This window comes from Leuresthes tenuis, unplaced genomic scaffold, assembly GCF_036924035.1.
Source record: "Leuresthes tenuis unplaced genomic scaffold, fLeuTen1.0.hap1 SCAF_23, whole genome shotgun sequence".
NCBI lineage: Eukaryota > Metazoa > Chordata > Actinopteri > Atheriniformes > Atherinopsidae > Leuresthes > Leuresthes tenuis.
In genome coordinates, this window is record NW_027325377.1 from 6423750 (window position 1) to 6451237 (window position 27488).

A 27488-nucleotide genomic window follows, 5' to 3' on the forward strand; every position below is an offset into this window, starting at 1 on the left:
ACTTTTGGCAACTAATCTCCACTTTAGAATAAGAGATTAGAGAACTTTGAAATAAAAAAGACGGAAGCCACGCTGACAATGAGTGAGCTGAAGTGAAAGTTCTAGGATGTCTCTATTCGAAGATCGAACGTACAGAGGGTATCTTTTTGTACTCTGTGGTGCGGGCGCTCTTGTGATGGCTGACACGGCTTGGAACCTGTTCTGTCTTAAAGTTGGTCTTGTTGATAAATTATGACGTGAGTTTAGGTGGTGGTGAGTTGGTGGAACCTGGCGGATGAGTCAAAGAAGAAAGAAATCCATCACAAATTCCCAGGATTCTGTGGCCGTTTTAGCTGTCCACGCGCTCTCTCATCAAAGGCAAACACAGCAAATTTCGGCTCGTTGTTCTAGGGGTATGATTCTCGCTTTGGGTGCGAGAGGTCCCGGGTTCAAATCCCGGACGAGCCCTTCCCAGCTTTATTGACCTTGTATCTCTGCTTTACTGTGAAGAAGAAGGATTGAATGAACAATTACTAGTATGACAACACCCGCAAATGCACTTGGTATCAAAGGACAATACAACTCAAAGCTCCCCCACTCATTCCTAAGTTGCCTCAAGTCCTTCTTAAATTAAGTTCTTATGTGGAACTTGATTGACAGATCCAGAAGTCAATACCAGTATCTTGTAAGCACACACTCTGCAGTCTCGTCTCAGGCAGTTTTGGTATGTGTTCTTTAAATCAAGACAGAAACGCTTTGTATTCATATGCGCATGGAAAATAATTGAATTCTGAGATTTTCCAGATTTTTAAACATAAAGGAGGAAACTGAAATATAGATCTGTAAGGGAATAGAAGACCAGCATGGACATGGGGCTTTTCAAAAGATGGATTGATTACACCTAGCTTAGACCCTGTAGTACATAGCAAATTGACAGAGACGCACTGAGATGCTCAAGTGCAGAAGTGACAAAAGGAGCTAGTACATCAACCCACAGTCTAATTAGGATGCAATCCAAATCACATGATGATTGTTTAGGATACCCAATTGCTGACATGAACTCAGGAAGATCAATGGCAGAAAAATGGAGATGTGGAACCTGTTCTGTCTTAAAGTTGGTCTTGTTGACAAAATATGACGTGAGTTTAGGTGGTGGTGAAATCTATGATAAATGCTTGATGGGTGACTTTGGGTTGCTTCTTTGATCCCAAATGCAACTCTCTTGTTCACTCAAGTTGTTAATTAAGAGTGCTGATAACAATTGCAAACATGTCATGTCTTACTTTGTTGTTTGGAGCTGTAGCAGTTTGCTGTCCCCTAACTCAACATGAGTGAATACACTGAACAACCGCAACGTTAAAACCACTGACAGTTAAGTGAACAACTCTTCTTCTTTTTTACAATGCAATTTTTAGCTGGACAAACCGTTATGCCAGCTTTTACTTGGATTTTTCGTTGACCCTCCACAAGTTTACACTCACAGCTGGGATTTGCAGTGTTACAGATTCATTTACACACATACTTTTGGCAACTAATCTCCACTTTAGAATAAGAGATTAGAGAACTTTGAAATAAAAAAGACGGAAGCCACGCTGACAATGAGTGAGCTGAAGTGAAAGTTCTAGGATGTCTCTATTCGAAGATCGAACGTACAGAGGGTATCTTTTTGTACTCTGTGGTGCGGGCGCTCTTGTGATGGCTGACACGGCTTGGAACCTGTTCTGTCTTAAAGTTGGTCTTGTTGATAAAATATGACGTGAGTTTAGGTGGTGGTGAGTTGGTGGAACCTGGCGGATGAGTCAAAGAAGAAAGAAATCCATCACAAATTCCCAGGATTCTGTGGCCGTTTTAGCTGTCCACGCGCTCTCTCATCAAAGGCAAACACAGCAAATTTCGGCTCGTTGTTCTAGGGGTATGATTCTCGCTTTGGGTGCGAGAGGTCCCGGGTTCAAATCCCGAACGAGCCCTTCCCAGCTTTATTGACCTTGTATCTCTGCTTTACTGTGAAGAAGAAGGATTGAATGAACAATTACTAGTATGACAACACCCGCAAATGCACTTGGTATCAAAGGACAATACAACTCAAAGCTCCCCCACTCATTCCTAAGTTGCCTCAAGTCCTTCTTAAATTAAGTTCTTATGTGGAACTTGATTGACAGATCCAGAAGTCAATACCAGTATCTTGTAAGCACACACTCTGCAGTCTCGTCTCAGGCAGTTTTGGTATGTGTTCTTTAAATCAAGACAGAAACGCTTTGTATTCATATGCGCATGGAAAATAATTGAATTCTGAGATTTTCCAGATTTTTAAACATAAAGGAGGAAACTGAAATATAGATCTGTAAGGGAATAGAAGACCAGCATGGACATGGGGCTTTTCAAAAGATGGATTGATTACACCTAGCTTAGACCCTGTAGTACATAGCAAATTGACAGAGACGCACTGAGATGCTCAAGTGCAGAAGTGACAAAAGGAGCTAGTACATCAACCCACAGTCTAATTAGGATGCAATCCAAATCACATGATGATTGTTTAGGATACCCAATTGCTGACATGAACTCAGGAAGATCAATGGCAGAAAAATGGAGATGTGGAACCTGTTCTGTCTTAAAGTTGGTCTTGTTGACAAAATATGACGTGAGTTTAGGTGGTGGTGAAATCTATGATAAATGCTTGATGGGTGACTTTGGGTTGCTTCTTTGATCCCAAATGCAACTCTCTTGTTCACTCAAGTTGTTAATTAAGAGTGCTGATAACAATTGCAAACATGTCATGTCTTACTTTGTTGTTTGGAGCTGTAGCAGTTTGCTGTCCCCTAACTCAACATGAGTGAATACACTGAACAACCGCAACGTTAAAACCACTGACAGTTAAGTGAACAACTCTTCTTCTTTTTTACAATGCAATTTTTAGCTGGACAAACCGTTATGCCAGCTTTTACTTGGATTTTTCGTTGACCCTCCACAAGTTTACACTCACAGCTGGGATTTGCAGTGTTACAGATTCATTTACACACATACTTTTGGCAACTAATCTCCACTTTAGAATAAGAGATTAGAGAACTTTGAAATAAAAAAGACGGAAGCCACGCTGACAATGAGTGAGCTGAAGTGAAAGTTCTAGGATGTCTCTATTCGAAGATCGAACGTACAGAGGGTATCTTTTTGTACTCTGTGGTGCGGGCGCTCTTGTGATGGCTGACACGGCTTGGAACCTGTTCTGTCTTAAAGTTGGTCTTGTTGATAAAATATGACGTGAGTTTAGGTGGTGGTGAGTTGGTGGAACCTGGCGGATGAGTCAAAGAAGAAAGAAATCCATCACAAATTCCCAGGATTCTGTGGCCGTTTTAGCTGTCCACGCGCTCTCTCATCAAAGGCAAACACAGCAAATTTCGGCTCGTTGTTCTAGGGGTATGATTCTCGCTTTGGGTGCGAGAGGTCCCGGGTTCAAATCCCGGACGAGCCCTTCCCAGCTTTATTGACCTTGTATCTCTGCTTTACTGTGAAGAAGAAGGATTGAATGAACAATTACTAGTATGACAACACCCGCAAATGCACTTGGTATCAAAGGACAATACAACTCAAAGCTCCCCCACTCATTCCTAAGTTGCCTCAAGTCCTTCTTAAATTAAGTTCTTATGTGGAACTTGATTGACAGATCCAGAAGTCAATACCAGTATCTTGTAAGCACACACTCTGCAGTCTCGTCTCAGGCAGTTTTGGTATGTGTTCTTTAAATCAAGACAGAAACGCTTTGTATTCATATGCGCATGGAAAATAATTGAATTCTGAGATTTTCCAGATTTTTAAACATAAAGGAGGAAACTGAAATATAGATCTGTAAGGGAATAGAAGACCAGCATGGACATGGGGCTTTTCAAAAGATGGATTGATTACACCTAGCTTAGACCCTGTAGTACATAGCAAATTGACAGAGACGCACTGAGATGCTCAAGTGCAGAAGTGACAAAAGGAGCTAGTACATCAACCCACAGTCTAATTAGGATGCAATCCAAATCACATGATGATTGTTTAGGATACCCAATTGCTGACATGAACTCAGGAAGATCAATGGCAGAAAAATGGAGATGTGGAACCTGTTCTGTCTTAAAGTTGGTCTTGTTGACAAAATATGACGTGAGTTTAGGTGGTGGTGAAATCTATGATAAATGCTTGATGGGTGACTTTGGGTTGCTTCTTTGATCCCAAATGCAACTCTCTTGTTCACTCAAGTTGTTAATTAAGAGTGCTGATAACAATTGCAAACATGTCATGTCTTACTTTGTTGTTTGGAGCTGTAGCAGTTTGCTGTCCCCTAACTCAACATGAGTGAATACACTGAACAACCGCAACGTTAAAACCACTGACAGTTAAGTGAACAACTCTTCTTCTTTTTTACAATGCAATTTTTAGCTGGACAAACCGTTATGCCAGCTTTTACTTGGATTTTTCGTTGACCCTCCACAAGTTTACACTCACAGCTGGGATTTGCAGTGTTACAGATTCATTTACACACATACTTTTGGCAACTAATCTCCACTTTAGAATAAGAGATTAGAGAACTTTGAAATAAAAAAGACGGAAGCCACGCTGACAATGAGTGAGCTGAAGTGAAAGTTCTAGGATGTCTCTATTCGAAGATCGAACGTACAGAGGGTATCTTTTTGTACTCTGTGGTGCGGGCGCTCTTGTGATGGCTGACACGGCTTGGAACCTGTTCTGTCTTAAAGTTGGTCTTGTTGATAAAATATGACGTGAGTTTAGGTGGTGGTGAGTTGGTGGAACCTGGCGGATGAGTCAAAGAAGAAAGAAATCCATCACAAATTCCCAGGATTCTGTGGCCGTTTTAGCTGTCCACGCGCTCTCTCATCAAAGGCAAACACAGCAAATTTCGGCTCGTTGTTCTAGGGGTATGATTCTCGCTTTGGGTGCGAGAGGTCCCGGGTTCAAATCCCGGACGAGCCCTTCCCAGCTTTATTGACCTTGTATCTCTGCTTTACTGTGAAGAAGAAGGATTGAATGAACAATTACTAGTATGACAACACCCGCAAATGCACTTGGTATCAAAGGACAATACAACTCAAAGCTCCCCCACTCATTCCTAAGTTGCCTCAAGTCCTTCTTAAATTAAGTTCTTATGTGGAACTTGATTGACAGATCCAGAAGTCAATACCAGTATCTTGTAAGCACACACTCTGCAGTCTCGTCTCAGGCAGTTTTGGTATGTGTTCTTTAAATCAAGACAGAAACGCTTTGTATTCATATGCGCATGGAAAATAATTGAATTCTGAGATTTTCCAGATTTTTAAACATAAAGGAGGAAACTGAAATATAGATCTGTAAGGGAATAGAAGACCAGCATGGACATGGGGCTTTTCAAAAGATGGATTGATTACACCTAGCTTAGACCCTGTAGTACATAGCAAATTGACAGAGACGCACTGAGATGCTCAAGTGCAGAAGTGACAAAAGGAGCTAGTACATCAACCCACAGTCTAATTAGGATGCAATCCAAATCACATGATGATTGTTTAGGATACCCAATTGCTGACATGAACTCAGGAAGATCAATGGCAGAAAAATGGAGATGTGGAACCTGTTCTGTCTTAAAGTTGGTCTTGTTGACAAAATATGACGTGAGTTTAGGTGGTGGTGAAATCTATGATAAATGCTTGATGGGTGACTTTGGGTTGCTTCTTTGATCCCAAATGCAACTCTCTTGTTCACTCAAGTTGTTAATTAAGAGTGCTGATAACAATTGCAAACATGTCATGTCTTACTTTGTTGTTTGGAGCTGTAGCAGTTTGCTGTCCCCTAACTCAACATGAGTGAATACACTGAACAACCGCAACGTTAAAACCACTGACAGTTAAGTGAACAACTCTTCTTCTTTTTTACAATGCAATTTTTAGCTGGACAAACCGTTATGCCAGCTTTTACTTGGATTTTTCGTTGACCCTCCACAAGTTTACACTCACAGCTGGGATTTGCAGTGTTACAGATTCATTTACACACATACTTTTGGCAACTAATCTCCACTTTAGAATAAGAGATTAGAGAACTTTGAAATAAAAAAGACGGAAGCCACGCTGACAATGAGTGAGCTGAAGTGAAAGTTCTAGGATGTCTCTATTCGAAGATCGAACGTACAGAGGGTATCTTTTTGTACTCTGTGGTGCGGGCGCTCTTGTGATGGCTGACACGGCTTGGAACCTGTTCTGTCTTAAAGTTGGTCTTGTTGATAAAATATGACGTGAGTTTAGGTGGTGGTGAGTTGGTGGAACCTGGCGGATGAGTCAAAGAAGAAAGAAATCCATCACAAATTCCCAGGATTCTGTGACCGTTTTAGCTGTCCACGCGCTCTCTCATCAAAGGCAAACACAGCAAATTTCGGCTCGTTGTTCTAGGGGTATGATTCTCGCTTTGGGTGCGAGAGGTCCCGGGTTCAAATCCCGGACGAGCCCTTCCCAGCTTTATTGACCTTGTATCTCTGCTTTACTGTGAAGAAGAAGGATTGAATGAACAATTACTAGTATGACAACACCCGCAAATGCACTTGGTATCAAAGGACAATACAACTCAAAGCTCCCCCACTCATTCCTAAGTTGCCTCAAGTCCTTCTTAAATTAAGTTCTTATGTGGAACTTGATTGACAGATCCAGAAGTCAATACCAGTATCTTGTAAGCACACACTCTGCAGTCTCGTCTCAGGCAGTTTTGGTATGTGTTCTTTAAATCAAGACAGAAACGCTTTGTATTCATATGCGCATGGAAAATAATTGAATTCTGAGATTTTCCAGATTTTTAAACATAAAGGAGGAAACTGAAATATAGATCTGTAAGGGAATAGAAGACCAGCATGGACATGGGGCTTTTCAAAAGATGGATTGATTACACCTAGCTTAGACCCTGTAGTACATAGCAAATTGACAGAGACGCACTGAGATGCTCAAGTGCAGAAGTGACAAAAGGAGCTAGTACATCAACCCACAGTCTAATTAGGATGCAATCCAAATCACATGATGATTGTTTAGGATACCCAATTGCTGACATGAACTCAGGAAGATCAATGGCAGAAAAATGGAGATGTGGAACCTGTTCTGTCTTAAAGTTGGTCTTGTTGACAAAATATGACGTGAGTTTAGGTGGTGGTGAAATCTATGATAAATGCTTGATGGGTGACTTTGGGTTGCTTCTTTGATCCCAAATGCAACTCTCTTGTTCACTCAAGTTGTTAATTAAGAGTGCTGATAACAATTGCAAACATGTCATGTCTTACTTTGTTGTTTGGAGCTGTAGCAGTTTGCTGTCCCCTAACTCAACATGAGTGAATACACTGAACAACCCCAACGTTAAAACCACTGACAGTTAAGTGAACATCTCTTCTTCTTTTTTACAATGCAATTTTTAGCTGGACAAACCGTTATGCCAGCTTTTACTTGGATTTTTCGTTGACCCTCCACAAGTTTACACTCACAGCTGGGATTTGCAGTGTTACAGATTCATTTACACACATACTTTTGGCAACTAATCTCCACTTTAGAATAAGAGATTAGAGAACTTTGAAATAAAAAAGACGGAAGCCACGCTGACAATGAGTGAGCTGAAGTGAAAGTTCTAGGATGTCTCTATTCGAAGATCGAACGTACAGAGGGTATCTTTTTGTACTCTGTGGTGCGGGCGCTCTTGTGATGGCTGACACGGCTTGGAACCTGTTCTGTCTTAAAGTTGGTCTTGTTGATAAAATATGACGTGAGTTTAGGTGGTGGTGAGTTGGTGGAACCTGGCGGATGAGTCAAAGAAGAAAGAAAGCAATCACAAATTCCCAGGATTCTGTGGCCGTTTTAGCTGTCCACGCGCTCTCTCATCAAAGGCAAACAAAGCAAATTTCGGCTCGTTGGTCTAGGGGTATGATTCTCGCTTTGGGTGCGAGAGGTCCCGGGTTCAAATCCCGGACGAGCCCTTCCCAGCTTTATTGACCTTGTATCTCTGCTTTACTGTGAAGAAGAAGGATTGAATGAACAATTACTAGTATGACAACACCCACAAATGCACTGGGTATCAAAGGACAATACAACTCAAAACTCCCCCACTCATTCCTAAGTTGCCTCAAGTCCTTCTTAAATTAAGTTCTTATGTGGAACTTGATTGACAGATCCAGAAGTCAATACCAGTATCTTGTAAGCACACACTCTGCAGTCTCGTCTCAGGCAGTTTTGGTATGTGTTCTTTAAATCAAGACAGAAACGCTTTGTATTCATATGCGTATGGAAAATAATTTAATTCTGAGATTTTTAAACATAAAGGAGGAAACTGAAATATAGATCTGTAAGGGAATAGAAGACCAGCATGGACATGGGGCTTTTCAAAATATGGATTGATTACACCTAGCTTAGACCCTGTAGTACATAGCAAATTGACAGAGACGCACTGAGATGCTCAAGTCCAGAAGTGACGATAGGAGCTAGTACATCAACCCACAGTCTAATTAGGATGCAATCCAAATCACATGATGATTGTTTAGGATACCCAATTGCTGACATGAACTCAGGAAGATCAATGGCAGAAAAATGGAGATGTGGAACCTGTTCTGTCTTAAAGTTGGTCTTGTTGACAAAATATGACGTGAGTTTAGGTGGTGGTGAAATCTATGATAAATGCTTGATGGGTGACTTTGGGTTGCTTCTTTGATCCCAAATGCAACTCTCTTGTTCACTCAAGTTGTTAATTAAGAGTGCTGATAACAATTGCAAACATGTCATGTCTTACTTTGTTGTTTGGAGCTGTAGCAGTTTGCTGTCCCCTAACTCAACATGAGTGAATACACTGAACAACCCCAAGGTTAAAACCACTGACAGTTAAGTGAACATCTCTTCTTCTTTTTTACAATGCATTTTTTAGCTGGACAAACCATTATGCCAGCTTTTACTTGGATTTTTCGTTGACCCTCCACAAGTTTACACTCACAGCTGGGATTTGCAGTGTTACAGATTCATTTACACACATACTTTTGGCAACTAATCGCCACTTTAGAATAAGAGATTAGAGAACTTTGAAATAAAAAAGACGGAAGCCACGCTGACAATGAGTGAGCTGAAGTGAAAGTTCTAGGATGTCTCTATTCGAAGATCGAACGTACAGAGGGTATCTTTTTGTACTCTGTGGTGCGGGCGCTCTTGTGATGGCTGTGACGGCTCTTGGAACCTGTTCTGTCTTAAAGTTGGTCTTGTTGATAAAATATGACGTGAGTTTAGGTGGTGGTGAGTTGGTGGAACCTGGCGGATGAGTCAAAGAAGAAAGAAATCCATCACAAATTCCCAGGATTCTGTGGCCGTTTTAGCTGTCCACGCGCTCTCTCATCAAAGGCAAACACAGCAAATTTCGGCTCGTTGGTCTAGGGGTATGATTCTCGCTTAGGGTGCGAGAGGTCCCGGGTTCAAATCCCGGACGAGCCCTTCCCAGCTTTATTGACCTTGTATCTCTGCTTTACTGTGAAGAAGAAGGATTGAATGAACAATTACTAGTATGACAACACCCACAAATGCACTTGGTATCAAAGGACAATACAACTCAAAGCTCCCCCACTCATTCCTAAGTTGCCTCAAGTCCTTCTTAAATTAAGTTCTTATGTGGAACTTGATTGACAGATCCAGAAGTCAATACCAGTATCTTGTAAGCACACACTCTGCAGTCTCGTCTCAGGCAGTTTTGGTATGTTTTCTTTAAATCAAGACAGAAACGCTTTGTATTCATATGCGCATGGAAAATAATTGAATTCTGAGATTTTCCAGATTTTTAAACATAAAGGAGGAAACTGAAATATAGATCTGTAAGGGAATAGAAGACCAGCATGGACATGGGGCTTTTCAAAAGATGGATTGATTACACCTAGCTAAATCCTGTAGTACATAGCAAATTGACAGAGACGCACTGAGATGCTCAAGTCCAGAAGTGACGATAGGAGCTAGTACATCAACCCACAGTCTAATTAGGATGCAATGCAAATCACATGATGATTGTTTAGGATACCCAATTGCTGACATGAACTCAGGAAGATCAATGGCAGAAAAATGGAGATGTGGAACCTGTTCTGTCTTAAAGTTGGTCTTGTTGACAAAATATGACGTGAGTTTAGGTGGTGGTGAAACCAATGATAAATGCTTGATGGGTGACTTTGGGTTGCTTCTTTGATCACAAATGCGTCTCTCTTTGTTCGCTCAACTTGTTAATTAAGAGTGCTGATAACAATTGCAAACATGTTGTGTCTTACTTTGTTGTTTGGAGCTGTAGCAGTTTGCTGTCCCCTAACTCAACATGAGTGAATACACTGAACAACCCCAAGGTTAAAACCACTGACATTTAAGTGAACAACTCTTCTTCTTTTTTACAATGCAATTTTTAGCTGGACAAACCGTTATGCCAGCTTTTACTTGGATTTTTCGTTGACCCTCCACAAGTTTACACTCACAGCTGGGATTTGCAGTGTTACAGATTCATTTACACACATACTTTTGGCAACTAATCTCCACTTTAGAATAAGAGATTAGAGAACTTTACTCCCTCCCTCATACTCCCTCCTGAGCTGTCACCTTATCGTGGTGGGGGAGTTTGCGTGCCCCAATGAGTCTGGGAGCTATGTTGCCCGGGGCTTTAAGCCCCTGGTAGGGTCACCCAAGGCAAACAGATCCTAGATGAGGGACCAGACAAAGAACAGCTCAAAAGACTCCTTATGATGAAAAATAAATTTGGACCTCGTGATCCCTTGCCCGGATGTGGGACACCGGGGCCTCCCCCCGGAGCCAGGCCCGGGGGTGGGGCCCGGCAGCGGGCGCCTGGTGGCCGGGTCTGTGCCCATGGGGCTCGGTCGGTCATAGCCCGAAATGATGACGTGGGTCCCCCTTCCGACGGGCTCACCACCCGTGGGAGGGGCCAAGGGGGTCGGGTGCGATGTGAGCTGGGTAGCGGCCGAAGGCAGAGGCCTTGGCGGTCTGATCCTCGGCTACTGAAGCTAGCTCTTGGGACGTGGAATGTCACCTCTCTGTTGGGGAAGGAGCCGGAGCTGGTGCGCGAGGCTGAGCGGTTCCGGCTAGATATAGTCGGACTCACCTCGACGCACGGCTTGGGCTCTGGAACCAGTCCTCTTGAAAGGGGTTGGACTCTCTTCCACTCTGGAGTTGCCCGTGGTGAGAGGCGCAGAGCAGGTGTGGGCATACTTATTGCCCCCCAGCTGTGTGCCAGTACATTGGGGTTTACCCCAGTGAATGAGAGGGTAGCCTCCCTCCGCCTTCGGGTGGGGGGACGAGTCCTGACTGTTGTTTGTGCCTATGCGCCAAACAGCAGTTCAGAGTACCCACCCTTTTTGGAGTCTCTGGGGGAGGCACTGGAGAATGCTCCTACCGGAGACTCCCTCGTTCTGCTGGGGGACTTCAATGCTCACGTGGGCAATGACAGTGAGACCTGGAGGGGTGTGATTGGGAGGAACGGCCCCCCCGATCTGAACCAGAGTGGTGTTATGTTGTTGGACTTCTGTGCTGGTCATGGACTGTCCATAACGAACACCATGTTCAGACATAAGGGTGTCCATATGTGCACTTGGCACCAGGACACCCTTGGCCGCAGTTCGATGATCGACTTTGTGGTTGTATCATCGGACTTGCGGCCGTATGTCCTGGACACTCGGGCGAAGAGAGGGGCGGAGCTGTCAACTGATCACCACCTGGTGGTGAGTTGGCTCCGCTGGTGGGGGAGGATGCCGATCAGACCTGGCAGGCCCAAACGTATTGTGAGGGTCTGCTGGGAGCGTTTGTCAGAATCCCCCGTCAGAAGGAGCTTTAACTCCCACCTCCGGCAGAGCTTCAACCATATCCCGGGGGAGGTGGGGGACATTGAGTCCGAATGGGCCATGTTCCGTGACTCCATTGCCGAGGCAGCTGATCGGAGTTGTGGCCGTAAGGTGGTCGGTGCCTGTCGTGGCGGCAACCCTCGAACCTGCTGGTGGACACCAGTGGTGAGGGAAGCCGTCAAGCTGAAGAAGGAGTCCTATCGGGCCTTTTTGGCCAGTGGGACCCTGGAAGCAGCTGATAGGTACCGACAGGCCAGACGGGCTGCGGCTTCGGCGGTTGCTGAGGCAAAAACTCGGGCCTGGGAGGAGTTCGGTGAGACCATGGAGAACGATTTCCGGACGGCCTCGAAGAGATTCTGGTCCACCATCCGGCGTCTCAGGGGGGGGAAGCGGCTCACAGTCAACACTGTTTACAGTGGGGACGGGGCTTTGCTGACCTCAACTAGGGATGTTGTGAGTCGGTGGGGGGAGTACTTCGAGGAACTCCTCAATCCTACCAACACGTGCTCGGAAGAGGCAGAGTCGGAGAGCTCGGAGACGGGGCCTCCCATTTCTGGGGCTGAGGTTGCCGAGGTGGTCAAAAAGCTCCTCGGTGGCAAGGCCCCGGGGGTGGATGAGGTCCGTCCTGAGTTTCTCAAGGCTCTGGATGTTGTAGGGCTGTCTTGGCTGACACGCCTCTGCAGCATCGCGTGGACATCGGGGACAGTGCCTCTGGACTGGCAGATTGGGGTGGTGGTCCCCCTCTTTAAAAAGGGGGACCGGAGGGTGTGTTCCAACTATAGGGGTATCACACTCCTCAGCCTCCCTGGTAAGGTCTATTCGGGGGTATTGGAGAGGAGGATCCGTCGGATAATCGAGCCTCGGATTCAGGAGATGCAGTGTGGCTTTCGTCCTGGCCGTGGAACAGTGGACCAGCTCTATACCCTCGGCAGGATCCTGGAGGGTGCATGGGAGTTTGCCCAACCAGTCTACATGTGTTTTGTGGACTTGGAGAAAGCGTTCGACCGTGTCCCTCGTGGAGTCCTGTGGGGGGTGCTCCGGGAATATGGAGTGCCGGACCCCTTGATAGGGTCCGTTCGGTCTCTGTATGACCGGTGCCAGAGTTTGGTCCGCATTGCCGGCAGTAAGTCGGATACGTTTCCGGTGAGAGTTGGACTCCGTCAGGGCTGCCCTTTGTCACCGATTCTGTTCCTAACTTTTATGGACAGAATTTCTAGGCGCAGCCAGGGCGTTGAGGGTGTCCGATTTGGCGACCTCAGAATCGGGTCTCTGCTTTTTGCAGATGATGTGGTTCTGTTAGCGTCGTCAGGCCGTGACCTTCAGCTCTCACTGGAGCGATTCACAGCCGAGTGTGAAGCGGCTGGGATGAGAATCAGCACCTCCAAATCCGAGACTATGGTTCTCAGCCGGAAAAGGGTGGAATGCTCTCTCCGGGTCGGGAATGAGATCCTTCCCCAAGTGGAGGAGTTCAAGTATCTCGGGGTCTTGTTCACGAGTGAGGGACGAATGGAGCGGGAGATTGACGGGCGGATCGGTGCGGCGTCTGCAGTGTTGCGGGCTCTGCACCGACCCGTCGTTGTGAAGAGGGAGCTGAGCCAGAAGGCGAAGCTCTCTACTTACTGGTCAATCTACGTTCCCATCCTCACCTATGGTCACGAGTTGTGGGTAGTGACCGAAAGAACAAGATCGCGAATACAAGCGGCCGAAATGGGTTTCCTCCGCAGGGTGTCTGGGCTCTCCCTTAGAGATAGGGTGAGAAGCTCAGTCATCCGGGAGGGGCTCGGAGTAGAACCGCTGCTCCTCCGCATTGAGAGGAGTCAGATGAGGTGGCTCGGGCATCTGGTTAGGATGCCCCCTGGGCGCCTCCCTGGGGAGGTGTTCCGGGCACGTCCCACTGGGAGGAGACCCCGGGGAAGACCCAGGACACGCTGGAGAGACTATGTCTCTCGGCTGGCCTGGGAACGCCTCGGGGTCCCCCCGGAAGAGCTGGAAGAAGTGGCCGGGGACAGAGACGTCTGGGTTTCTCTGCTCAAGCTGCTGCCCCCGCGACCCGACCCCCGGATAAGCGGCAGATGATGGATGGATGGATGGATTAGAGAACTTTGAAATAAAAAAGACGGAAGCCACGCTGACAATGAGTGAGCTGAAGTGAAAGTTCTAGGATGTCTCTATTCGAAGATCGAACATACAGAGGGTATCTTTTTGTACTCTGTGGTGCGGGCGCTCTTGTGATGGCTGTGACGGCTCTTGAAACCTGTTCTGTCTTAAAATTGGTCTTGTTGATAAAATATAACGTGAGTTTAGGTGGTGGTGAGTTGGTGGAACCTGGCGGATGAGTCAAAGAAGAAAGAAATCCATCACAAATTCCCAGGATTCTGTGGCCGTTTTAGCTGTCCACGCGCTCTCATCAAAGGCAAACACAGCAAATTTCGGCTCGTTGGTCTAGGGGTATGATTCTCGCTTTGGGTGCGAGAGGTCCCGGGTTCAAATCCCGGACGAGCCCTTCCCAGCTTTATTGACCTTGTATCTCTGCTTTACTGTGAAGAAGAAGAAGGATTGAATGAACAATTACTAGTATGACAACACCCACAAATGCACTTGGTATCAAAGGACAATACAACTCAAAGCTCCCCCACTCATTCCTAAGTTGCCTCAAGTCCTTCTTAAATTAAGTTCTTATGTGGAACTTGATTGACAGATCCAGAAGTCAATACCAGTATCTTGTAAGCACACACTCTGCAGTCTCGTCTCAGGCAGTTTTGGTATGTGTTCTTTAAATCAAGACAGAAACGCTTTGTATTCATAAGCGCATGGAAAATAATTTAATTCTGAGATTTTTAAACATAAAGGAGGAAACTGAAATATAGATCTGTAAGGGAATAGAAGACCAGCATGGACATGGGGCTTTTCAAAACATGGATTGATTACACCTAGCTTAGACCCTGTAGTACATAGCAAATTGACAGAGACGCACTGAGATGCTCAAGTGCAGAAGTGACAAAAGGAGCTAGTACATCAACCCACAGTCTAATTAGGATGCAATCCAAATCACATGATGATTGTTTAGGATACCCAATTGCTGACATGAACTCAGGAAGATCAATGGCAGAAAAATGGAGATGTGGAACCTGTTCTGTCTTAAAGTTGGTCTTGTTGACAAAATATGACGTGAGTTTAGGTGGTGGTGAAACCTATGATAAATGCTTGATGGGTGACTTTGGGTTGCTTCTTTGATCCCAAATGCAACTCTCTTGTTCACTCAAGTTGTTAATTAAGAGTGCTGATAACAATTGCAAACATGTCATGTCTTACTTTGTTGTTTGGAGCTGTAGCAGTTTGCTGTCCCCTAACTCAACATGAGTGAATACACTGAACAACCCCAACGTTAAAACCACTGACAGTTAAGTGAACAACTCTTCTTCTTTTTTACAATGCAATTTTTAGCTGGACAAACCGTTATGCCAGCTTTTACTTGGATTTTTCGTTGACCCTCCACAAGTTTACACTCACAGCTGGGATTTGCAGTGTTACAGATTCATTTACACACATACTTTTGGCAACTGATCTCCACTTTAGAATAAGAGATTAGAGAACTTTGAAATAAAAAAGACGGAAGCCACGCTGACAATGAGTGAGCTGAAGTGAAAGTTCTAGGATGTCTCTATTCGAAGATCGAACGTACAGAGGGTATCTTTTTGTACTCTGTGGTGCGGGCGCTCTTGTGATGGCTGTGACGGCTCTTGGAACCTGTTCTGTCTTAAAGTTGGTCTTGTTGATAAAATATGACGTGAGTTTAGTTGGTGGTGAGTTGGTGGAACCTGGCGGATGAGTCAAAGAAGAAAGAAAGCAATCACAAATTCCCAGGATTCTGTGGCCGTTTTAGCTGTCCATGCGCTCTCTCATCAAAGGCAAACACAGCAAATTTCGGCTCGTTGGTCTAGGGGTATGATTCTCGCTTTGGGTGCGAGAGGTCCCGGGTTCAAATCCCGGACGAGCCCTTCCCAGCTTTATTGACCTTGTATCTCTGCTTTACTGTGAAGAAGAAGGATTGAACGAACAATTACTAGTATGACAACACCCACAAATGCACTTGGTATCAAAGGACAATACAACTCAAAACTCCCCCACTCATTCCTAAGTTGCCTCAAGTCCTTCTTAAATTAAGTTCTTATGTGGAACTTGATTGACAGATCCAGAAGTCAATACCAGTATCTTGTAAGCACACACTCTGCAGTCTCGTCTCAGGCAGTTTTGGTATGTGTTCTTTAAATCAAGACAGAAACGCTTTGTATTCATATGCGTATGGAAAATAATTGAATTCTCAGATTTTTAAACATAAAGGAGGAAACTGAAATATAGATCTGTAAGGGAATAGAAGACCAGCATGGACATGGGGCTTTTCAAAACATGGATTGATTACACCTAGCTTAGACCCTGTAGTACATAGCAAATTGACAGAGACGCACTGAGATGCTCAAGTGAAGAAGTGACGATAGGAGCTAGTACATCAACCCACAGTCTAATTAGGATGCAATCCAAATCACATGATGATTGTTTAGGATACCCAATTGCTGACATGAACTCAGGAAGATCAATGGCAGAAAAATGGAGATGTGGAACCTGTTCTGTCTTAAAGTTGGTCTTGTTGACAAAATATGACGTGAGTTTAGGTGGTGGTGAAACCTATGATAAATGCTTGATGGGTGACTTTGGGTTGCTTCTTTGATCACAAATGCGTCTCTCTTTGTTCACTCAACTTGTTAATTAAGAGTGCTGATAACAATTGCAAACATGTTGTGTCTTACTTTGTTGTTTGGAGCTGTAGCAGTTTGCTGTCCCCTAACTCAACATGAGTGAATACACTGAACAACCCCAACGTTAAAACCACTGACAGTTAAGTGAACAACTCTTCTTCTTTTTTACAATGCAATTTTTAGCTGGACAAACCGTTATGCCAGCTTTTACTTGGATTTTTCGTTGACCCTCCACAAGTTTACACTCACAGCTGGGATTTGCAGTGTTACAGATTCATTTACACACATACTTTTGGCAACCAATCTCCACTTTAGAATAAGAGATTAGAGAACTTTGAAATAAAAAAGACGGAAGCCACGCTGACAATGAGTGAGCTGAAGTGAAAGTTCTAGGATGTCTCTATTCGAAGATCGAACGTACAGAGGGTATCTTTTTGTACTCTGTGGTGCGGGCGCTCTTGTGATGGCTGTGACGGCTCTTGAAACCTGTTCTGTCTTAAAATTGGTCTTGTTGATAAAATATAACGTGAGTTTAGGTGGTGGTGAGTTGGTGGAACCTGGCGGATGAGTCAAAGAAGAAAGAAATCCATCACAAATTCCCAGGATTCTGTGGCCGTTTTAGTTGTCCACGCGCTCTCATCAAAGGCAAACACAGCAAATTTCGGCTCGTTGGTCTAGGGGTATGATTCTCGCTTTGGGTGCGAGAGGTCCCGGGTTCAAATCCCGGACGAGCCCTTTCCAGCTTTATTGACCTTGTATCTCTGCTTTACTGTGAAGAAGAAGAAGGATTGAATGAACAATTACTAGTATGACAACACCCACAAATGCACTTGGTATCAAAGGACAATACAACTCAAAGCTCCCCCACTCATTCCTAAGTTGCCTCAAGTCCTTCTTAAATTAAGTTCTTATGTGGAACTTGATTGACAGATCCAGAAGTCAATACCAGTATCTTGTAAGCACACACTCTGCAGTCTCGTCTCAGGCAGTTTTGGTATGTGTTCTTTAAATCAAGACAGAAACGCTTTGTATTCATATGCGCATGGAAAATAATTGAATTCTGAGATTTTCCAGATTTTTAAACATAAAGGAGGAAACTGAAATATAGATCTGTAAGGGAATAGAAGACCAGCATGGACATGGGGCTTTTCAAAACATGGATTGATTACACCTAGCTTAGACCCTGTAGTACATAGCAAATTGACAGAGACGCACTGAGATGCTCAAGTGCAGATGTGACAAAAGGAGCTAGTACATCAACCCACAGTCTAATTAGGATGCAATCCAAATCACATGATGATTGTTTAGGATACCCAATTGCTGACATGAACTCAGGAAGATCAATGGCAGAAAAATGGAGATGTGGAACCTGTTCTGTCTTAAAGTTGGTCTTGTTGACAAAATATGACGTGAGTTTAGGTGGTGGTGAAACCTATGATAAATGCTTGATGGGTGACTTTGGGTTGCTTCTTTGATCCCAAATGCAACTCTCTTGTTCACTCAAGTTGTTAATTAAGAGTGCTGATAACAATTGCAAACATGTCATGTCTTACTTTGTTGTTTGGAGCTGTAGCAGTTTGCTGTCCCCTAACTCAACATGAGTGAATACACTGAACAACCCCAACGTTAAAACCACTGACAGTTAAGTGAACAACTCTTCTTCTTTTTTACAATGCAATTTTTAGCTGGACAAACCGTTATGCCAGCTTTTACTTGGATTTTTCGTTGACCCTCCACAAGTTTACACTCACAGCTGGGATTTGCAGTGTTACAGATTCATTTACACACATACTTTTGGCAACTGATCTCCACTTTAGAATAAGAGATTAGAGAACTTTGAAATAAAAAAGACGGAAGCCACGCTGACAATGAGTGAGCTGAAGTGAAAGTTCTAGGATGTCTCTATTCGAAGATCGAACGTACAGAGGGTATCTTTTTGTACTCTGTGGTGCGGGCGCTCTTGTGATGGCTGTGACGGCTCTTGGAACCTGTTCTGTCTTAAAGTTGGTCTTGTTGATAAAATATGACGTGAGTTTAGGTGGTGGTGAGTTGGTGGAACCTGGCGGATGAGTCAAAGAAGAAAGAAAGCAATCACAAATTCCCAGGATTCTGTGGCCGTTTTAGCTGTCCACGCGCTCTCTCATCAAAGGCAAACACAGCAAATTTCGGCTCGTTGGTCTAGGGGTATGATTCTCGCTTAGGGTGCGAGAGATCCCGGGTTCAAATCCCGGACGAGCCCTTCCCAGCTTTATTGACCTTGTATCTCTGCTTTACTGTGAAGAAGAAGGATTGAATGAACAATTACTAGTATGACAACACCCACAAATGCACTTGGTATCAAAGGACAATACAACTCAAAGCTCCCCCACTCATTCCTAAGTTGCCTCAAGTCCTTCTTAAATTAAGTTCTTATGTGGAACTTGATTGACAGATCCAGAAGTCAATACCAGTATCTTGTAAGCACACACTCTGCAGTCTCGTCTCAGGCAGTTTTGGTATGTGTTCTTTAAATCAAGACAGAAACGCTTTGTATTCATATGCGCATGGAAAATAATTGAATTCTGAGATTTTCCAGATTGTTAAACATAAAGGAGGAAACTGAAATATAGATCTGTAAGGGAATATAAGACCAGCATGGACATGGGGCTTTTCAAAAGAGTAGTAGTACATAGCAAACTGACAGAGACGCACTGAGATGCTCAAGTGCAGAAGTGACGATAGGAGCTAGTACATCAACCCACAGTCTAATTAGGATGCAATCCAAATCACATGATGATTGTTTAGGATACCCAATTGCTGACATGAACTCAGGAAGATCAATGGCAGAAAAATGGAGATGTGGAACCTGTTCTGTCTTAAAGGTGGTCTTGTTGACAACTTGTTAATTAAGAGTGCTGATAACAATTGCAAACATGTTGTGTCTTACTTTGTTGTTTGGAGCTGTAGCAGTTTGCTGTCCCCTAACTCAACATGAGTGAATACACTGAACAACCCCAACGTTAAAACCACTGACAGTTAAGTGAACAACTCTTCTTCTTTTTTACAATGCAATTTTTAGCTGGACAAACCGTTATGCCAGCTTTTACTTGGATTTTTCGTTGACCCTCCACAAGTTTACACTCACAGCTGGGATTTGCAGTGTTACAGATTCATTTACACACATACTTTTGGCAACTAATCTCCACTTTAGAATAAGAGATTAGAGAACTTTGAAATAAAAAAGACGGAAGCCACGCTGACAATGAGTGAGCTGAAGTGAAAGTTCTAGGATGTCTCTATTCGAAGATCGAACGTACAGAGGGTATCTTTTTGTACTCTGTGGTGCGGGCGCTCTTGTGATGGCTGTGACGGCTCTTGGAACCTGTTCTGTCTTAAAGTTGGTCTTGTTGATAAAATATGACGTGAGTTTAGGTGGTGGTGAGTTGGTGGAACCTGGCGGATGAGTCAAAGAAGAAAGAAATCCATCACAAATTCCCAGGATTCTGTGGCCGTTTTAGCTGTCCATGCGCTCTCTCATCAAAGGCAAACACAGCAAATTTCGGCTCGTTGGTCTAGGGGTATGATTCTCGCTTAGGGTGCGAGAGGTCCCGGGTTCAAATCCCGGACGAGCCCTTCCCAGCTTTATTGACCTTGTATCTCTGCTTTACTGCGAAGAAGAAGGATTGAATGAACAATTACTAGTATGACAACACCCACAAATGCACTTGGTATCAAAGGACAATACAACTCAAAGCTCCCCCACTCATTCCTAAGTTGCCTCAAGTCCTTCTTAAATTAAGTTCTTATGTGGAACTTGATTGACAGATCCAGAAGTCAATACCAGTATCACTTGAGCACACACTCTGCAGTCTCGTCTCAGGCAGTTTTGGTATGTTTTCTTTAAATCAAGACAGAAACGCTTTGTATTCATAAGCGCATGGAAAATAATTGAATTCTCAGATTTTTAAACATAAAGGAGGAAACTGAAATATAGATCTGTAAGGGAATAGAAGACCAGCATGGACATGGGGCTTTTCAAAACATGGATTGATTACACCTAGCTTAGACCCTGTAGTACATAGCAAATTGACAGAGACGCACTGAGATGCTCAAGTGCAGAAGTGACGATAGGAGCTAGTACATCAACCCACAGTCTAATTAGGATGCAATCCAAATCACATGATGATTGTTTAGGATACCCAATTGCTGACATGAACTCAGGAAGATCAATGGCAGAAAAATGGAGATGTGGAACCTGTTCTGTCTTAAAGTTGGTCTTGTTGACAAAATATGACGTGAGTTTAGGTGGTGGTGAAACCTATGATAAATGCTTGATGGGTGACTTTGGGTTGCTTCTTTGATCACAAATGCGTCTCTCTTTGTTCACTCAACTTGTTAATTAAGAGTGCTGATAACAATTGCAAACATGTTGTGTCTTACTTTGTTGTTTGGAGCTGTAGCAGTTTGCTGTCCCCTAACTCAACATGAGTGAATACACTGAACAACCCCAACGTTAAAACCACTGACAGTTAAGTGAACAACTCTTCTTCTTTTTTACAATGCAATTTTTAGCTGGACAAACCGTTATGCCAGCTTTTACTTGGATTTTTCGTTGACCCTCCACAAGTTTACACTCACAGCTGGGATTTGCAGTGTTACAGATTCATTTACACACATACTTTTGGCAACTAATCTCCACTTTAGAATAAGAGATTAGAGAACTTTGAAATAAAAAAGACGGAAGCCACGCTGACAATGAGTGAGCTGAAGTGAAAGTTCTAGGATGTCTCTATTCGAAGATCGAACGTACAGAGGGTATCTTTTTGTACTCTGTGGTGCGGGCGCTCTTGTGATGGCTGTGACGGCTCTTGGAACCTGTTCTGTCTTAAAGTTGGTCTTGTTGATAAAATATGACGTGAGTTTAGGTGGTGGTGAGTTGGTGGAACCTGGCGGATGAGTCAAAGAAGAAAGAAATCCATCACAAATTCCCCGGATTCTGTGGCCGTTTTAGCTGTCCACGCGCTCTCTCATCAAAGGCAAACACAGCAAATTTCGGCTCGTTGGTCTAGGGGTATGATTCTCGCTTAGGGTGCGAGAGGTCCCGGGTTCAAATCCCGGACGAGCCCTTCCCAGCTTTATTGACCTTGTATCTCTGCTTTACTGTGAAGAAGAAGGATTGAATGAACAATTACTAGTATGACAACACCCACAAATGCACTTGGTATCAAAGGACAATACAACTCAAAGCTCCCCCACTCATTCCTAAGTTGCCTCAAGTCCTTCTTAAATTAAGTTCTTATGTGGAACTTGATTGACAGATCCAGAAGTCAATACCAGTATCTTGTAAGCACACACTCTGCAGTCTCGTCTCAGGCAGTTTTGGTATGTGTTCTTTAAATCAAGACAGAAACGCTTTGTATTCATATGCGCATGGAAAATAATTGAATTCTGAGATTTTCCAGATTGTTAAACAGAAAGGAGGAAACTGAAATATAGATCTGTAAGGGAATATAAGACCAGCATGGACATGGGGCTTTTCAAAAGAGTAGTAGTACATAGCAAATTGACAGAGACGCACTGAGATGCTCAAGTGCAGAAGTGACGATAGGAGCTAGTACATCAACCCACAGTCTAATTAGGATGCAATCCAAATCACATGATGATTGTTTAGGATACCCAATTGCTGACATGAACTCAGGAAGATCAATGGCAGAAAAATGGAGATGTGGAACCTGTTCTGTCTTAAAGTTGGTCTTGTTGACAACTTGTTAATTAAGAGTGCTGATAACAATTGCAAACATGTCGTGTCTTACTTTGTTGTTTGGAGCTGTAGCAGTTTGCTGTCCCCTAACTCAACATGAGTGAATACACTGAACAACCCCAACGTTAAAACCACTGACAGTTAAGTGAACAACTCTTCTTCTTTTTTACAATGCAATTTTTAGCTGGACAAACCGTTATGCCAGCTTTTACTTGGATTTTTCGTTGACCCTCCACAAGTTTACACTCACAGCTGGGATTTGCAGTGTTACAGATTCATTTACACACATACTTTTGGCAACTAATCTCCACTTTAGAATAAGAGATTAGAGAACTTTGAAATAAAAAAGACGGAAGCCACGCTGACAATGAGTGAGCTGAAGTGAAAGTTCTAGGATGTCTCTATTCGAAGATCGAACGTACAGAGGGTATCTTTTTGTACTCTGTGGTGCGGGCGCTCTTGTGATGGCTGTGACGGCTCTTGGAACCTGTTCTGTCTTAAAGTTGGTCTTGTTGATAAAATATGACGTGAGTTTAGGTGGTGGTGAGTTGGTGGAACCTGGCGGATGAGTCAAAGAAGAAAGAAATCCATCACAAATTCCCAGGATTCTGTGGCCGTTTTAGCTGTCCACGCGCTCTCTCATCAAAGGCAAACACAGCAAATTTCGGCTCGTTGGTCTAGGGGTATGATTCTCGCTTAGGGTGCGAGAGGTCCCGGGTTCAAATCCCGGACGAGCCCTTCCCAGCTTTATTGACCTTGTATCTCTGCTTTACTGTGAAGAAGAAGGATTGAATGAACAATTACTAGTATGACAACACCCACAAATGCACTTGGTATCAAAGGACAATACAACTCAAAGCTCCCCCACTCATTCCTAAGTTGCCTCAAGTCCTTCTTAAATTAAGTTCTTATGTGGAACTTGATTGACAGATCCAGAAGTCAATACCAGTATCTTGTAAGCACACACTCTGCAGTCTCGTCTCAGGCAGTTTTGGTATGTGTTCTTTAAATCAAGACAGAAACGCTTTGTATTCATATGCGCATGGAAAATAATTGAATTCTGAGATTTTCCAGATTGTTAAACATAAAGGAGGAAACTGAAATATAGATCTGTAAGGGAATATAAGACCAGCATGGACATGGGGCTTTTCAAAAGAGTAGTAGTACATAGCAAATTGACAGAGACGCACTGAGATGCTCAAGTGCAGAAGTGACGATAGGAGCTAGTACATCAACCCACAGTCTAATTAGGATGCAATCCAAATCACATGATGATTGTTTAGGATACCCAATTGCTGACATGAACTCAGGAAGATCAATGGCAGAAAAATGGAGATGTGGAACCTGTTCTGTCTTAAAGTTGGTCTTGTTGACAACTTGTTAATTAAGAGTGCTGATAACAATTGCAAACATGTCGTGTCTTACTTTGTTGTTTGGAGCTGTAGCAGTTTGCTGTCCCCTAACTCAACATGAGTGAATACACTGAACAACCCCAACGTTAAAACCACTGACAGTTAAGTGAACAACTCTTCTTCTTTTTTACAATGCAATTTTTAGCTGGACAAACCGTTATGCCAGCTTTTACTTGGATTTTTCGTTGACCCTCCACAAGTTTACACTCACAGCTGGGATTTGCAGTGTTACAGATTCATTTACACACATACTTTTGGCAACTAATCTCCACTTTAGAATAAGAGATTAGAGAACTTTGAAATAAAAAAGACGGAAGCCACGCTGACAATGAGTGAGCTGAAGTGAAAGTTCTAGGATGTCTCCATTCGAAGATCGAACGTACAGAGGGTATCTTTTTGTACTCTGTGGTGCGGGCGCTCTTGTGATGGCTGTGACGGCTCTTGGAACCTGTTCTGTCTTAAAGTTGGTCTTGTTGATAAAATATGACGTGAGTTTAGGTGGTGGTGAGTTGGTGGAACCTGGCGGATGAGTCAAAGAAGAAAGAAATCCATCACAAATTCCCAGGATTCTGTGGCCGTTTTAGCTGTCCATGCGCTCTCTCATCAAAGGCAAAGACAGCAAATTTCGGCTCGTTGGTCTAGGGGTATGATTCTCGCTTAGGGTGCGAGAGGTCCCGGGTTCAAATCCCGGACGAGCCCTTCCCAGCTTTATTGACCTTGTATCTCTGCTTTACTGCGAAGAAGAAGGATTGAATGAACAATTACTAGTATGACAACACCCACAAATGCACTTGGTATCAAAGGACAATACAACTCAAAGCTCCCCCACTCATTCCTAAGTTGCCTCAAGTCCTTCTTAAATTAAGTTCTTATGTGGAACTTGATTGACAGATCCAGAAGTCAATACCAGTATCACTTGAGCACACACTCTGCAGTCTCGTCTCAGGCAGTTTTGGTATGTTTTCTTTAAATCAAGACAGAAACGCTTTGTATTCATAAGCGCATGGAAAATAATTGAATTCTCAGATTTTTAAACATAAAGGAGGAAACTGAAATATAGATCTGTAAGGGAATAGAAGACCAGCATGGACATGGGGCTTTTCAAAAGATGGATTGATTACACCTAGCTTAGACCCTGTAGTACATAGCAAATTGACAGAGACGCACTGAGATGCTCAAGTGCAGAAGTGACGATAGGAGCTAGTACATCAACCCACAGTCTAATTAGGATGCAATCCAAATCACATGATGATTGTTTAGGATACCCAATTGCTGACATGAACTCAGGAAGATCAATGGCAGAAAAATGGAGATGTGGAACCTGTTCTGTCTTAAAGTTGGTCTTGTTGACAAAATATGACGTGAGTTTAGGTGGTGGTGAAACCTATGATAAATGCTTGATGGGTGACTTTGGGTTGCTTCTTTGATCACAAATGCGTCTCTCTTTGTTCACTCAACTTGTTAATTAAGAGTGCTGATAACAATTGCAAACATGTTGTGTCTTACTTTGTTGTTTGGAGCTGTAGCAGTTTGCTGTCCCCTAACTCAACATGAGTGAATACACTGAACAACCCCAACGTTAAAACCACTGACAGTTAAGTGAACAACTCTTCTTCTTTTTTACAATGCAATTTTTAGCTGGACAAACCGTTATGCCAGCTTTTACTTGGATTTTTCGTTGACCCTCCACAAGTTTACACTCACAGCTGGGATTTGCAGTGTTACAGATTCATTTACACACATACTTTTGGCAACTAATCTCCACTTTAGAATAAGAGATTAGAGAACTTTGAAATAAAAAAGACGGAAGCCACGCTGACAATGAGTGAGCTGAAGTGAAAGTTCTAGGATGTCTCTATTCGAAGATCGAACGTACAGAGGGTATCTTTTTGTACTCTGTGGTGCGGGCGCTCTTGTGATGGCTGTGACGGCTCTTGGAACCTGTTCTGTCTTAAAGTTGGTCTTGTTGATAAAATATGACGTGAGTTTAGGTGGTGGTGAGTTGGTGGAACCTGGCGGATGAGTCAAAGAAGAAAGAAATCCATCACAAATTCCCAGGATTCTGTGGCCGTTTTAGCTGTCCACGCGCTCTCTCATCAAAGGCAAACACAGCAAATTTCGGCTCGTTGGTCTAGGGGTATGATTCTCGCTTCGGGTGCGAGAGGTCCCGGGTTCAAATCCCGGACGAGCCCTTCCCAGCTTTATTGACCTTGTATCTCTGCTTTACTGTGAAGAAGAAGGATTGAATGAACAATTACTAGTATGACAACACCCACAAATGCACTTGGTATCAAAGGACAATACAACTCAAAGCTCCCCCACTCATTCCTAAGTTGCCTCAAGTCCTTCTTAAATTAAGTTCTTATGTGGAACTTGATTGACAGATCCAGAAGTCAATACCAGTATCTTGTAAGCACACACTCTGCAGTCTCGTCTCAGGCAGTTTTGGTATGTGTTCTTTAAATCAAGACAGAAACGCTTTGTATTCATATGCGCATGGAAAATAATTGAATTCTGAGATTTTCCAGATTTTTAAAAATAAAGGAGGAAACTGAAATATAGATCTGTAAGGGAATAGAAGACCAGCATGGACATGGGGCTTTTCAAAACATGGATTGATTACACCTAGCTTAGACCCTGTAGTACATAGCAAATTGACAGAGACGCACTGAGATGCTCAAGTGCAGAAGTGACGATAGGAGCTAGTACAGCAACCCACAGTCTAATTAGGATGCAATCCAAATCACATGATGATTGTTTAGGATACCCAATTGCTGACATGAACTCAGGAAGATCAATGGCAGAAAAATGGAGATGTGGAACCTGTTCTGTCTTAAAGTTGGTCTTGTTGACAAAATATGACGTGAGTTTAGGTGGTGGTGAAACCTATGATAAATGCTTGATGGGTGACTTTGGGTTGCTTCTTTGATCCCAAATGCAACTCTCTTGTTCACTCAAGTTGTTAATTAAGAGTGCTGATAACAATTGCAAACATGTCGTGCCTTACTTTGTTGTTTGGAGCTGTAGCAGTTTGCTGTCCCCTAACTCAACATGAGTGAATACACTGAACAACCCCAACGTTAAAACCACTGACAGTTAAGTGAACAACTCTTCTTCTTTTTTACAATGCAATTTTTAGCTGGACAAACCGTTATGCCAGCTTTTACTTGGATTTTTCGTTGACCCTCCACAAGTTTACACTCACAGCTGGGATTTGCAGTGTTACAGATTCATTTACACACATACTTTTGGCAACTAATCTCCACTTTAGAATAAGAGATTAGAGAATTTTGAAATAAAAAAGACGGAAGCCACGCTGACAATGAGTGAGCTGAAGTGAAAGTTCTAGGATGTCTCTATTCGAAGATCGAACGTACAGAGGGTATCTTTTTGTACTCTGTGGTGCGGGCGCTCTTGTGATGGCTGTGACGGCTCTTGGAACCTGTTCTGTCTTAAAGTTGGTCTTGTTGATAAAATATGACGTGAGTTTAGGTGGTGGTGAGTTGGTGGAACCTGGCGGATGAGTCAAAGAAGAAAGATATCCATCACAAATTCCCAGGATTCTGTGGCCGTTTTAGCTGTCCACGCGCTCTCTCATCAAAGGCAAACACAGCAAATTTCGGCTCGTTGGTCTAGGGGTATGATTCTCGCTTAGGGTGCGAGAGGTCCCGGGTTCAAATCCCGGACGAGCCCTTCCCAGCTTTATTGACCTTGTATCTCTGCTTTACTGTGAAGAAGAAGGATTGAATGAACAATTACTA

General features: G+C 43.5%; 16 non-coding genes across 16 annotated transcripts; all 16 read left to right on the forward strand.

Annotated features, from left to right (window-relative positions):
* Positions 1-375: 375 nt before the first annotated feature.
* Positions 376-447, forward strand: trnap-ugg (transfer RNA proline (anticodon UGG)). The gene has a single exon. It is a non-coding gene; the product is annotated as a tRNA-Pro (tRNA).
* A 2926-nt stretch (positions 448-3373) lies between these two features.
* On the forward strand, positions 3374-3445 carry trnap-ugg (transfer RNA proline (anticodon UGG)). The gene has a single exon. It is a non-coding gene; the product is annotated as a tRNA-Pro (tRNA).
* Positions 3446-4872: 1427 nt separating this feature from the next.
* Positions 4873-4944, forward strand: trnap-ugg (transfer RNA proline (anticodon UGG)). Its single transcript has one exon. It is a non-coding gene; the product is annotated as a tRNA-Pro (tRNA).
* Positions 4945-6371: 1427 nt separating this feature from the next.
* On the forward strand, positions 6372-6443 carry trnap-ugg (transfer RNA proline (anticodon UGG)). The gene has a single exon. It is a non-coding gene; the product is annotated as a tRNA-Pro (tRNA).
* Positions 6444-7870: 1427 nt separating this feature from the next.
* Positions 7871-7942, forward strand: trnap-ugg (transfer RNA proline (anticodon UGG)). Its single transcript has one exon. It is a non-coding gene; the product is annotated as a tRNA-Pro (tRNA).
* Positions 7943-9362: 1420 nt separating this feature from the next.
* trnap-agg (transfer RNA proline (anticodon AGG)) lies at positions 9363-9434 on the forward strand. The gene has a single exon. It is a non-coding gene; the product is annotated as a tRNA-Pro (tRNA).
* Positions 9435-14252: 4818 nt separating this feature from the next.
* trnap-ugg (transfer RNA proline (anticodon UGG)) lies at positions 14253-14324 on the forward strand. The gene has a single exon. It is a non-coding gene; the product is annotated as a tRNA-Pro (tRNA).
* Positions 14325-15747: 1423 nt separating this feature from the next.
* On the forward strand, positions 15748-15819 carry trnap-ugg (transfer RNA proline (anticodon UGG)). The gene has a single exon. It is a non-coding gene; the product is annotated as a tRNA-Pro (tRNA).
* Positions 15820-17238: 1419 nt separating this feature from the next.
* Positions 17239-17310, forward strand: trnap-ugg (transfer RNA proline (anticodon UGG)). Its single transcript has one exon. It is a non-coding gene; the product is annotated as a tRNA-Pro (tRNA).
* A 1432-nt stretch (positions 17311-18742) lies between these two features.
* trnap-agg (transfer RNA proline (anticodon AGG)) lies at positions 18743-18814 on the forward strand. The gene has a single exon. It is a non-coding gene; the product is annotated as a tRNA-Pro (tRNA).
* A 1301-nt stretch (positions 18815-20115) lies between these two features.
* trnap-agg (transfer RNA proline (anticodon AGG)) lies at positions 20116-20187 on the forward strand. The gene has a single exon. It is a non-coding gene; the product is annotated as a tRNA-Pro (tRNA).
* Positions 20188-21608: 1421 nt separating this feature from the next.
* Positions 21609-21680, forward strand: trnap-agg (transfer RNA proline (anticodon AGG)). Its single transcript has one exon. It is a non-coding gene; the product is annotated as a tRNA-Pro (tRNA).
* Positions 21681-22981: 1301 nt separating this feature from the next.
* trnap-agg (transfer RNA proline (anticodon AGG)) lies at positions 22982-23053 on the forward strand. The gene has a single exon. It is a non-coding gene; the product is annotated as a tRNA-Pro (tRNA).
* A 1301-nt stretch (positions 23054-24354) lies between these two features.
* trnap-agg (transfer RNA proline (anticodon AGG)) lies at positions 24355-24426 on the forward strand. The gene has a single exon. It is a non-coding gene; the product is annotated as a tRNA-Pro (tRNA).
* A 1421-nt stretch (positions 24427-25847) lies between these two features.
* trnap-cgg (transfer RNA proline (anticodon CGG)) lies at positions 25848-25919 on the forward strand. Its single transcript has one exon. It is a non-coding gene; the product is annotated as a tRNA-Pro (tRNA).
* A 1429-nt stretch (positions 25920-27348) lies between these two features.
* trnap-agg (transfer RNA proline (anticodon AGG)) lies at positions 27349-27420 on the forward strand. The gene has a single exon. It is a non-coding gene; the product is annotated as a tRNA-Pro (tRNA).
* Positions 27421-27488: the final 68 nt, after the last annotated feature.